Raw genomic sequence first — 9,925 nt, 5'->3', positions numbered from 1 at the left:
AGCAGATGATGGGTTTGGATGGCTGATCTTATGGCTAGAAAAGGACAATGTCAACAATCATAAATCACATTGTTAATATATATATTTGATACGACGTAATGAAAATGACACTTAATTTTTTTGTCTTACTGTATGTAATCCATTATCCTAGTCGAGTCATGAGAAAACATCAGACAAATGCTAAAGTTATGTATACTCATATTTATGTTAGGTAATGTGTATGTGAGTGCTTCTTTTCAAGCACAGATATCTGAAAGTCACCTGAAATTTAGTAGTGATTATATTTGAGCAATGGAATTTCAGATGGTGTCTTCCTTTCTTCTTTCCGTCCTTTTTTCCTTCCCTCCTTTCCTCCCTCTGTGTTTTCCTTCTCTCCTATTTTTCTGCATTGCTTTAATATTTGAACAAATAAAATTTTGGTGTAATCAGAAAAGAATAGTAAGACTAAGGATGCTGCTGCTGTTGTTGTTAAGTGCCTTCCAGTTGGTTCTGACTCACAGAGACCCTGTATAGGATTTCCAAGGAGCAGCTGGTAGGTTTGAACCATGGACTTTGAGGTTCAAACTGATCTTATGGTCCAGTGTTTATCTTACAGTACCACATCAGGACTTCAAAAATAAGAATAAGTATAATTCCAAGTTATATATAATAGGATTAACTTTGAAGTTTCAAATTTACCACTTCCTTGCCTGTATTTCTAAAAATGTTGGATCCATGTGCAACAAGAAGTAGAGACTCACAAGATTGCAATTCCTTAAATAATAGGTTGAGGAATTACTGATATTCCATCCCCAATCACAAATAAGATAAATGATGTTTGCAGAAGGATATATATGTGGATTCCTAGTGTGGCACTGTAGGATAAGCACTGGACTTCTATCAGCAAGATTGGCAGTTCAAGTCCACCAACAGCTCCTCCGAAACCCTATATAGGCTTGTTATGAGTTGGAACTGACTGAAGAGCACTTAACAATATATTTGGGCTATATGGACCATCTGTTCCTCAATTTGGGATGACAAGTATATGGCACATGAAGTTCAAAACTACCAGCTGTTCCACAGGAGAAAGATGATCCTTTCTGCTCCCATAAAGGTTTACAGACTTGGAAATCCTGTACAGGGTCGCTATGAGTTGGATCCGACTCCACAGCACATAACCAACACAACCACCATTATTTCTATTGGCCAGTCACCTGTCAGTTTGCTGCATTGTGGTGGATTTTATGTTACTGTGATGGCTGGAAGCTATGCCACAGATAATTTTGAATGCTGGAAGAGTTACCCAACAGAGACAGGTTTTGGCGGATCTTCCAGACTAAGACACACGTGGAAAGAGGAGAGGCAGACTACTTCAAATGTTTAGTGATTGAAACCTTATAAATTGCAGTGAAACATTGTCAATAGCACCAGAATATTGATTACTGAAGCATGATAAATAGTACCAGAATATTGTCAGATAAAGTGCCAGATGATAGTTGGAAGACACTCAAAATATGACGGGAAGAGCTGCCTCTACAAAGTAGAGTTGACTGTAATAATGCAGATGGAGTAAAGCTTTCGGAATTTTTACTGGGGCACAACTCAAAATGAGGAGAAAAGGCCATAAACAGCCATTAATAATTTGAACATGGAGTGTATGAAGCATGAATCTAAGAAAATTGGAAGTTATCAAAAATGAAATGGAATGTATAAATATCAATATCCTACGTTGTCGGATGACATCAAGAACATGATATAGGAAGAAAGCAAACAGTCAATAAGAAGACAAGAAAGAAAGAACTGATCAAAATGGACATCAGAAGAGATGTTGACACTTGCTCTACAGTGTAGAGATGTTAAAGCAAATGGAAGAAATGAGGAGGTAGAAGAGTTGAACAGAAAATTTCAAAGGTCAGCTCTAGAAGACAAAGTAAAATATTATAACAAAATGTGCAAATATCTGGAGTCAGAAAACCAAAAGGGAAGAACACGCTCAGCATTTCTCTAGCTGGGAGAACTGAAGAAAAAAATTCAAGCCTTGACTTTTGTTATTGAAGGATTCTCTGGGCAAATTATTGAATGATGCAGAAAGCATCAAAAGAAGATTGGAGGAAGACTCATTAGCAATCTGTGATATGCAGATGCTACAATCTTGCTTGCTGAAAGTGAAGAGGACTTAAAATACTTATTGATAACAATCAAAGAGCACAGCCTTCGGTATGGATTGCATCTTAATGTAAAGAAAACAAAAGTCCTCACCAATAAACAACCTTCTTAACAATGGAGAAAAGATTGAAGTTGTCAGGGACTTCATTCTTCTTGAATCAACCATCAACACTCATGAAAGCAGCAGTTAAGAAATCAAATGACATATTGCATTAGGCAATTCTGCTGCACAAGACCTTTTTAAAGCATTGAAGAGCAAAGATGTCAGCCTGAGGACTAAGGTGCACCTGACCCAAGCCATGGTATTTTCATTAACCTCAAATGCATGCGAAAGCTGGACAGTGAATAAGGAAGACCATAGAAGAATTGATGCTTTTGACTTATGGTGTTGGAGGAGAATATTGAAAGTGCCACAGACTGCCAAAAGAACCGACAGATCTGTGTTGGAAGATGTGCAGCCAGAGTTCTCCTTGGAGGCCAAGATGGCCAAACTTCATCTGTCTGTCTTCTGACATATTGTCAGGAGAGACTAGTCGCTGGAGAAGGATATCATGTTTGGTGAAGTGGAGTGTTAGAGAAAAAGAGGAAGATCCCCAAGGAGATGGATTGGCCAAGTGGCAGCATCAATGGGCTCAAGTGACGCAACAAAAGTGAGGTTAGCCCAGGATCAGCCAGTGTTTCTTTCTGTCGTGCATAGGGTTACTATGAGTTGGTACCATAATGATGGAACCTAACAACAATAACAAAGGTCTTAGCTAAAGTGGACTGGTATTGGACATTTTGAATCTGGTAATCATATGGTTTACTGCACTGGGAATGACAAAGAGGAATGGTGTCAAAGTCATCATCTAAGAGAACATTTCAAGATCTTTCTTGAAGTATAATGCAGTCTTAGATAGGATAATATTCATATGACTACAAAGAAAACCAATTAATACCGCTACAGTTCAGATTTATACACCAACCACTAAAGCCAGTGATGATGACATTGAAGAATTCTACTAACATCTTCAGGCTGAAATTGATCAAACATGCTATCAAGATGTATTGATAATTACTGGTGACTGGAATGAGAAGGTTGGAAACAAAGAGGAAGGATCAGTAGTTGGAAAATATGGCCTTGGTGATAGAAATGATGCTGAAGATCACATGATAGAATTTTGCAAGACAAATGACTTCTTCATAGCAAATACCTTTTTTAATCAACATAAAAGTTTATACACATGGACTTCACCAGATGGCATAATCAGACATCAAACTGATTACATGGGTGGAAAGAAATGGTGGTAAAGCTCTATATCATCAGCCAAAACTAGACCAGGGGCAGCTTGTGGAACAGACCATCAGTTGCTCATATGCAAATTCAGACTGAAGCTGAAGAAAATGAAAACAAGTCCATGAGAGTCAAAATAATGATCTTATCCATATCCCACCTCAGTTTAGAGACCATCTCTGGAACATATATGATGTATTAGACACTAGTGACTGAACTCCAGAAGAGTTGTGGGATGACATCAAGATCATCATGCATGAACAAAGCAAAAGGTCTTTAAGAAAACAAAATAGGAAAGAACAAAACGAATATCAGAAGAGTCTCTGAAACTTGCTCTCCAGTATAGCGATGATAAGGAAAATGGAAGAAATGAGGAGGTAAAAAAGTTGAACAGAAAATTTCAAGCAAAGTCAAATATTATAATGAACTGTGCAAAGACCTGGAGTTAGAAAAACAAAAGGGAAGAACATGCTCAGCATTTTTCAAGCTGAAAGAACTAAAAAATGTTGGAGCATCAAGTGGCAATATTGAAGGATTCTATGGGTAAAATATTGAATGATGCAGAAAGTATCAAAAGAAGATGAAAGGAATACACAGTGTCACGTACCAAAAAGACATGGATGATGTTCACCATTTCAAGACGTAGCATATGATCAAGAACCAATGGTACTGAACTGACTGGACAGCACACAACATATATTTATTAATAGATGTTAAAGCTGTTAGAAACTTGAATGCACAAATAATTCTAATGGAACCCTTAGTTCGAGAGCTGTAATCAGACTGAGAGTTTATACTGGAGGACAGTAATATTCTTAGTCACATTATCAAGGGACTTTATTAGGGGCGTTCCATTTCCTTTCTCCCTTTTGAAGAAACCAATCACCTCCAAGTGAAGGTTGAATATGCAAGATTAGAAAAATATGAGCAGATTCCACTCCAACTTACTAAAGTATTTATGCCAAGCAAATTTGAAATAGCAGTCTACCCCTAAAATTCAGTGTTGTCCTTGAAGAAACTGAGTTTATAAATGTGGGTAAATATTATTTATTGCCACATTATAAATAAAAAATAATAATTTTCTACTTTCAGACATTTAAAAATCTCTATAAAAATTCTGAACATTACAATCAAAACTTTGAAATTTTTGAATTACTCTCCCATCAAAATCCAAACAATTACTGAACCATGCAAGTTATAAGCATCGATTGTACTGAATGAGAAAGGTAGACATATAGTTGGGAGTTTATGGTGACTGCAAATTTAGATCTCTTTTGTTTTAAGTTGTAGGAGCTATTAATTTCCAAAATTGTGTTGTTGTTGTTTTGCCAGTGGCCTGAAACTCCTCTGAAGTTTTCATTGTTCAAATGAATGCATCATAAACATAGTCATTGATAATCGTTTTCTTTCTTATATTTTGTGGAGAGATTTCCTGAAATATGTATTTCCTAAAACCCATTTTTCTTTCCACATTAAAACAAATACATTAGAACATATTGTAAGCAATCCTTTTCCTGGACTGATTATTTCATAACATTGCAGGGGATGTCTGAAACATGGAGATGTTTCTGCTTTTTGTGATGTTAAATTAGCATCAGCAGAAGAGAGGGCATTTTGACTGTAGCAAGTTAAAATTCCAAATGAAACTATTTGGTTGTTTTGATGGGCTAGTCTTTGAGTAGATGCAGCTTCCAATTTTTTTTTTTTTTAACCTTTTGCCAATATAAACTCAAATGTTTAGACTCCAAATAACTTCTTAGTTTTCAAAGTAGGTCTTGCAAAGTCACATTTGGTAACTCCTGTGCAGATAAATTGCAACTTGAATTATAACTATGAGACAGAAAGTATAATATAATTTGAAAATAATTTATTTCACTATCATTGCAGAATTCAAAGCTAATTGAAAAAAATATACAGAGAGAATTCATGTCAGAGAGATCTCATGTTCCCTCATTCAGTCTTCTCCAGTGGCAACATCTTACATAAGTACAATATCAAAGCCAAAAAAATAAGATCGAGAAAATTACTTTAATACATTTTTGAATGATATTTAAGTATCAAATAATAATTCTATTAATCTTAAATAACCGCAGCCACTAACGTTTAATGATATTGAAACATATTAAATTACTTTATATGTACTAGTTTGATTATACAAAAAAAATCGATTTTGAAACATGGATTGAATCATACATGTCAAACTGATCATTTTGTAGATCCGTAACACTCCCTTTCTTTCCCGCTCTCTCTCACACACATATATATTAAACTTTTGTAAATTGAGTGAAAGTTTACAGAGCAGATCATCAGTTTACATTCAATAAATCATAAATTTCATTTCATCTCAATAATTGTGATACCATCAATGTAAAATCACTTACATCATTCCTTCTCTGTGATTCTTGCTTAAATGCCTCCTTCTTTCCCCAACCTTCTGAACTTTGTCTTTTCGTAGCTACTATCCTTTTGATCTTGAATGGTTGATCATTTGATGCCACAGGGCTGAACTGAGTTCAATTCCAGACTTGAAGGATCACCAAGTACCACAGTTTCCGAGGTTTCACCAGTCTCTGTCTGACCAGTAAATCTGAATTTTGCTGTGCCTTTTCTCCCATTTTTTTAAAAAACCGTTTGATCGTATCTCTTTCAGAGCCGTTTGTAGTGGTAGGCAGGCTCCATTTAGTTCTTTTTGGTCTCAAGGTCATGATAACTGATGTTCATATGTTCTATTAGTCCACTGAACTAATTGTTTCCAATTTATACTTCAATTTTCATCACTATTCTTTCCTCTGGGTAGGGATAAACCAGTAGTTGCACCTTACATAGCTTCTTCTGAGATTTTAGATCCCAGTCACAACTCGCCAAAGTAGGACACATAACATATATTTTAAAACTTTTTTTTTTTATCTATTGACAGACATTTTATGAGTCAACATAATACATCATTTAAAAATTTTCATCAAAGTGTACTAAATTGTTTAGCATGCTGTTTGAACCATCTAGAATACTAGATAGGACTGGAAGTATTAGTAAAGAAAGATTAAGGGAAAGTGTTGGAAATAATTTCATTAGTCTGGTATGTCAGATGATATGTAGGTCTAGCTGTTATTAGAATAGTTCTGTCTGTTATTAGAAAGGTGTGACAAACAGGATGTTGTTGTTATGTGCTGTGGAGTAGGTTCTGACTCACAGTGACCCTGTACAGGGTTTCCAATGCTGTAAATCTTTACGGGATCAGAAAGCCTCATCTTTCTTCTGCGGAACAGCTAGTAGTTTTGAACTGCTGACTGTAATGTTAGCAGCCTGATTCATAACCTCTATGCTACCAGAGCTCCTTGACGAGCAGTATAGTATCTAACAAACCTCCTGTCTGCTGATCAGTGTGAATGGAACTTCATTTATTATTTCTACAAGGGGATATTTCTAAGTAAGGCTCCAGTTGTTTGTTCTTTTCTAGAGCTTACTCATTCAAATGCTGTGTGCCCACATTCTCTAAAAGGATATTCATTCCTTCTTTTGTTTTCCTATTGAGAAAAAAAAGTATATAAAACTTAGTTTCAACAAAACTTTAGAGAATATTTTACTGATAGGTTGTTGTTAGGTGCTAATGAGTTAGTGCCGACTCATAGTGACCTTATGCACAGCAGAATGAAACACTGCCAGGTCCTGGGCCAACCTCACTACTGTTGCGACACTTAAGCCCATTGTTGCTGCCACTTGGTCAATCCATCTCGTTGGGGGTCTTCCTCTTTTTCTCTGACCCTTCAACCCTACAAAACATGGTATCCTTCTCCAGCAACTGTTCCCTCCTGACAATATGTCCGAAGTATGGAGAGACGAAGTTTGACCGTCTTGGCCTCAATGGAGACTCTGGCTGCACTTCTTCCAATACAGATCTGTTGGTTCTTTTGTCAGCCCATGGCACTTTCAATATTCTCCTCTAACATCATAAGTCAAATGCATCAATTCTTCTACAGTCTTCCCTATTTATTGTCCAGCTTTCAAATGTATATGAGGTTATTGAAAAGACCATGATTTGGGTCAGGCGTGCCTTAGCCTTCAAGCTGACATCTTTGCTCTTCAACACTTTAAAAAGGTCTGCAGCAGATTTGCCTAATGAAATATGTTGTTTGATTTCTTGACTGCTGCTTCTGTGAGTGTTCATAGTTGATCCAAGAAGAATGCAGTCCTTGACAGCTTCAATCTTTTCTCCATTGATAAGAGTGTTATTTACATTGATAAGAGTGAGGATGTTTGTTTTCTTGACATTGAAATGCAATCCATACCGAAGGCTGTGCTCTTTGATCTTCATCAGTAAATGTTTTAAGTCCTCTTCACTTTCATCAAGCAAGGTTGTATCATCTGCATATTGTAGGTTGTTAATACCTTCCTCCAATCCTGATGCCATGGTTTTCTTCATAGAACCCAGCTTCTTGTATTATTTGCTCAGCATACAGGTTGAATAAGCATGGTGAAAGAATACAACCTTGTCACACACCTTTCTTAATTTTAAACCATCCTGTGTTCCCATGTTTTGTTCGAACAACTGCCTCTTAGTCCATGAGCAGATTTAAGTGTTCCAGAATACTCATACTTCGCAATATTGTCTACAGCTTGTCATGATCCACACACTCAAAAGCCTTTGCATAGTCTATAAAGCACAGGTAACCATCTTTCTGATAGTCTCTGCTTTCAGCCAACACCCATCGGATATCAGCAATTATATCCCTCATTTCACGTCCTCTTCTGAATCTGGCTTGAACCGCTGGAAGTTCTCTGTCAATGTATGATTGTAGCTGTTTCTTTATTACCTTTAGTAACGAAGACTGGTGTTCATTTGTTCTTTGAATCCACTGTATTAATTGTTTCCAAATTATACTTCAATTTTCATCACTATTCTTTACTCACATGGGATATCAAAGAGGTTGTCCAAAGATTTCCACTTAAGAACAACAAATGTGTATTAACAAAAAAGCATAATAGAATAACATCAAAGAGATATTTTAGAGATGACAACATGTCAAAAGTACTCAACATAATGGTTGTTTTGCTTCTTCAGCCTCTAGGGTTTTTTTTTTTCCTTCCAGGTTTTCTCTACATTGTAATAAGGGCTCTTATAAGTTTTTTTTTTTTTAGTTTTTATTGTGAATTATGTGTTAGTTTCCATCAGTGAACATTATCATTACATTCATCCTATTGTACTTTGTTTCATTGCAATGATCACAGTCCCCTGCATGCATTATCAAACACCCAAAGGATATACCCCACACTCCTGCCCCCCAGCCACCAGCACACAACCCATCTCCCTTCCTGAGTCCAGAGTCCCTGGGTGCTCCTTCTGTCCACATTATTGCCTCTGCCTCCATCCCTAGTGTCACTGCCTCTTCGGACACAGTCTTGCACTTCACTTTTCCCCCTTTATGGTCCAATGATCTCCATTCCTGGACTGCAAAATCAGCCTCTCCCCTCCTTTTGTTACTGAACATTTACATTTACCTTTCAAACACTCACTGTCAGACCTGATAGCAATCATTCCGTATTGAACCACAGGAGTCCTTTCCCCCTCACCTTTTATCAACCCCATCCAGAAAGGATGGAAACAATTCAGTGGAGATTCTACCTTTCCCTGTATCCTTTGGAGCTAGGTTCCCTATTGAAAGCTTGTAAGCCAGTCACTTCTTGCCTTTGTAGTCCCTCCATTATGGGTAGCCAATGTCTAAGTTCCCCATCCCTGTTGACCTTGTGTACCAAGGGGATGGGAATGATCCTCAATGTAGAGATTTGTCCACTCCTTTGTCATACTGCTTTCACAAGCATAGGTCAAGATTATCCATTTATAGTGGGTTACTCCTTTATTTTTGTTGTTCCTCTTCTTTCTTCCTCTAGTCATGTTCTGATCATCCAGCCATTGATGCCAGGTCAAATGGGTACCATCTTCAAGTGTGGGTGTTCTTGTGCATCCCCCTTCACTTTATATCAGCTGGATGCTTGACACTCCATTCTAGTCCTCTGGAGCCACAAGCCTGCCCCTGGACTCAGGAGTCCCCAGGTCTCGTCATACTGCTAGTTAACCAGGCCTCAATCCAGGTTAACAAGAGTCTATTGAATGTAGTCGGACTTATTTCACAACTTCATTGCTGTTTTTCTCCCTCTTCCCCTTGTTGGTGACCAACGTGGTCAGCAGCAGGACCATATGCCTGCTAGTGTATTCCATTGGAATTTCAGTCTTGGAAGGGGGTTTGCCTTGAGGGGACCTGACCACTTGCCTTGATGACTCCTTGTGGAACAACTCACTTGTTCTTGTAGTAGTCATTTGGACTGCTGTTATTTTTTTGTTTTGTTTTGTTTTCCTGCTGGTCTTTCTTTCAAGAAGTATCTTCTGTTCTTCTAGCTGTTCCAGACTTGTCTGCTTGTCCTTTCACATGGGAATGTCCCACCTCAGAAGATTCTGTATGAGGATCGTGATTCCACCATGGTCTTGTGCAATGCAAGATTCTGCAGGGAGCC

The sequence above is a fragment of the Chrysochloris asiatica genome, unplaced genomic scaffold, assembly GCF_000296735.1.
Source record: "Chrysochloris asiatica unplaced genomic scaffold, ChrAsi1.0 scaffold00114, whole genome shotgun sequence".
Taxonomy (NCBI): Eukaryota; Metazoa; Chordata; class Mammalia; order Afrosoricida; family Chrysochloridae; genus Chrysochloris; species Chrysochloris asiatica.
The sequence above is the reverse complement of the archived record's forward strand: the minus strand, read 5'-3'. Positions refer to the sequence as shown.